At 57.1% G+C, this 3424-nt stretch overlaps 1 protein-coding gene across 2 annotated transcripts in view; it reads right to left on the reverse strand.

Moving 5' to 3' along the window:
- RBFOX3 (RNA binding protein, fox-1 homolog (C. elegans) 3) overlaps window positions 1-3424 on the reverse strand; it is a 460304-nt gene that overhangs the window by 243207 nt on the left and 213673 nt on the right. For both annotated transcript variants that reach the window (XM_011990849.1, XM_011990912.1), the window contains one exon: window positions 2235-2340. The gene's annotated coding sequence lies outside the window, so the exon portion shown is untranslated. The remainder of the gene's footprint in view (window positions 1-2234; window positions 2341-3424) is intronic.

Below are 3424 nucleotides of genomic sequence, written 5' to 3' on the forward strand. Positions count from 1 at the left end.
AGACAGGGCAGAGCCCCGCCCCCCTTGTCCACCTCCGCTGGACAGACAGACGTGAAATGCGCTCGGCTGCCCCCTCCAGCGAGCCCCCGAACAGGGGAGAAAGACTTTGGGGAAGTCATGGTCACATCTTTCTGCCTCTCCCTTGGCCCTTTGTCTTCCTCCCATACAGCCTGTGTGGGCTGGGGCGGGGGCTGGACCAGCTGCACAGCTCTGAGCTGAACAAGCTCCTGAAAGGGCAGGGAGCCTCCACTGGGCCATTTTTCAGATTTTAATTCCATTGAATGAAACTTAAAAAGGCCTTTTCGTTTGCTCAGCCTGAATTCCCTCTCTGCCGTGGGCAGCCAGCCTCCCTCCAGGGAAAGCAGAACAACCAGCTGAGAGTGCACAACCTGGCTAACCATCCAGGGCTGACCTACCGTAGCCTCTAGCGTCCAGCCCTGGGCAGCGGTTGTGCGAGCCAGTGACTGGAGGCTGCCCAAACTCTGCCGTCACTGGCCGCCGTGCTAGAGCTCAGCTAGGGTCGAGTTTCATAAAAGCCGCAGCATCCACAGTCTGACTTCATGTCCAGTGGGTGAAAGCCAGAAAACATAGACGAAATCTAGCCAACAGGGCCCCATGCTCCACAGAAAATATCCTGACCTGAGGCCTACAGGCAGCGGCTGCTGCGGCCAGATAACCCCAGCCTGAGCCTCAGCTCTGCCAGTTCCCAGCTGGGTGGCCGTGACCTCCCTGAGTCCTGCTAAGAGCACCCACGCACGGCAACGGCGGAAAGTAAATGAGACGGGGCTGTGAGACATTTCCCCAACCCAAGCCACTCAACAGTGCTAGCTGACAATGCGCCAGGCCAGGGCGCCTCACACATCCATGCAGAACGCCAGCCACGGCCCGCACGCGTGTGACTGTCTTGGAATTCGGCTAATCAAGTGCAATGGAGCCTGCTGCCAGCCCACCCTGGCAACCCTGCCCTTGGAAGCGCCCCTCCCCTCCCTGCTTTGTTCCTGGGGCTCCCTTCCCTTACTGTTTCCAACTCAGTCTAAACAATTCCTGCCGCAGCCTCCAGGCCTGGGAGAGGATGAGGGTGGGGTCTTCCTCGGGGGCCATCCCAAGGTCACTTCCTCCCTTTCCCTTCCACACTGCTGAATCGGCAGAAGGACGTGAGAGGGTGCAGGCAAGAAGGAAGGTGCCAGAAGGTCCAGGGTGCCCTCCCTGCCTCCCTCTCTCTGCTGCCCAGATGCCAACAGCCCCACCTGAGCCAACCTCCTCGGCCTCCCGTGCCGGGTGCCCTCCTCTACCTCCAGCTTGACAGCACCTGGGAGAGCTTTGCCATGCCTGGTGCTCAGACCTGCCAGCCTGGGCGTTGGGCCTCTGTCAGGAGGAAGATGAGAGGCTGGGGGAAAAGGGAACCCCTCTCCTGGTCTGGGGCCCGACATCCACGACTCTTGGAGAGTCTGGGAGAGTCTGGCCCCAGGCCCTCTGAGGGAGTTTTCTTTGATATTTATTAACCCACTTTCTCTCCTGGCACTCGGAGCAAGGAGGGAACCTCAGCCAAGGCTATTAATAGGCTAAGGCCATCCCTGGGGAGAAGAATGAGCTCATACCTACAGCACAGGTGCCAAGTATAATAAAGGTTTCCGACTCAGGCCTAAATATAGGCTGCGGCCACCTCGGGGCGCAGAAGGAGGGCCTCGCGTGAGCTGTGCGTGTCCGCCCTGTTGCCATCCAGCTGGCCACTTGGGCAAAGCTTTTTGACACCTGTGCCCAGGACAAGCTCTACCAGGAGAAGATCTTGCGGTCACGCAGTCCTGTTCTATCCTAGGTCAGCCCCAGTGGGAGCCACCCAGGAGGCGGGGGAGGCGAAATGACATGCAATATAAATGACTCCTGTAAACAGAGAGTTTAATAAAAAGGCAGTGAGGGAATTTATGGGCAACCCAAGGATAATTAAAATTATTTATCTACTTACCTCCCTTGCTGGCTGATCAGTCTATTAATTATCTATTATACACTCACTGATTTGCATTTTAGTGAGGGGACTAGAGAAGGGCAGGTGAAAAGCACAGAGGAGTTGGGGAACCCCATGGTGGGGACCCTCCTCTCTGCAGACCAAAGCTCCCCCTGCAGACACCCTCACTCATCGCCCCTCACGGCGGTGGGCCGCCCCGAGGCCTGGGAGAAGCCCCCATCTGAGAACCAGCTCGGGGGGAGCAGACAGCAATGCGTAGAGAGGTTCATACCTGTTTGCAGAGGGCTGACTCCAGGAGCAGGTTCCCAGACGGAGGGGCTGCAGACCAGCTCTGGGAAAATGGTGGCAGAATTTCCTCTGGCTGTTCTGACTTCACGCTGCATTTTAAAAAGAAAACAAGAGAACAAAACGATTTTCAATCTCTGAATATCTGGAGTGCATCAGACGCACGCTCTCCCGCACTCTTGATTGAAAATATTACAGGACAGAGTGTCACGGGAACTATGTCTTTTGAACGATACAAACAGGAGTGCGTTAGGCTGGGAGAAGCTGCAAGGAGGTGTCCCTGTCTACCACCTCACGGGTAGAAGATGCTTCCAGCTCTGCAGCCCCGGATATTGCAGGTGAGACTCACGGTATCAAAACCGAAGCTGGGGTCAGAGGGGAGAGTGCCAGCAGGTCACGGGGTCGGGCTGGAGGTTGGACTGATGGGGGAATGCCCCAATCGCCTGTCCCCAAGGTGGGTCCCCGGTCTCTCTCACACCGGCAGAGCCTCCTTGGGGATGAATCCTCAGCACCAGCCCCATTACCAGGCCCAGCTCTCGAGTGCTGGGCTGCATCCTAGAGGAAATTGTAACAGCCGGCGTGGGTTGAGCAGCCCCCGTGGTTTGCACTTGCGGCCTAGCTAGGTCCTTGATGGGAAGCAAGGCTGTTTTCTCATCAGAACCCATCAGGGTCACGAGCAGCCGTGAATTCTCCTTCTTGGTCTTAGGCTTTTCCGGGGTTGACAGTGTGAAGGCCTCTGGCCACCAGGCCTCCCTGCTAGACACTGGGTGGGGGCAATGTCAACGGGGCACCTGGCTTCTGCCTGTTAGCGGCTCACCCTGCTGATCTGTGTTGGCTGTGAGCAGGGACTGAGTCGGCTGTGAGCAGGGACTGAGTCAGCCATGGTCCAAGTGTTTCTGTTCCCTCAAAGGCCGCATGTGATGGTATTTGAAGGTGGGGCCTTTGGGAGGTCATAAAGTCATGAGGGTGGGGCTCTCTGAATGGGATGAGTGCCCTCATAAGAGTGTCTGTCTCCCTCTCTCTCCTCTCTCTCCACCTACCCCCCCCAATCCCCCGGTGACAATACACCAGATCTGCTGGCACCTGGATCTCGGATTTCCCAGTCTCCACAACTGTAAGAAGTAAATGTTTGTTGGACCAGACGCGGTGGCTCATGCCTGGAATCCCAGCACTTTG

This window comes from Mandrillus leucophaeus, unplaced genomic scaffold (assembly GCF_000951045.1).
Source record: "Mandrillus leucophaeus isolate KB7577 unplaced genomic scaffold, Mleu.le_1.0 Scaffold1, whole genome shotgun sequence".
NCBI lineage: Eukaryota > Metazoa > Chordata > Mammalia > Primates > Cercopithecidae > Mandrillus > Mandrillus leucophaeus.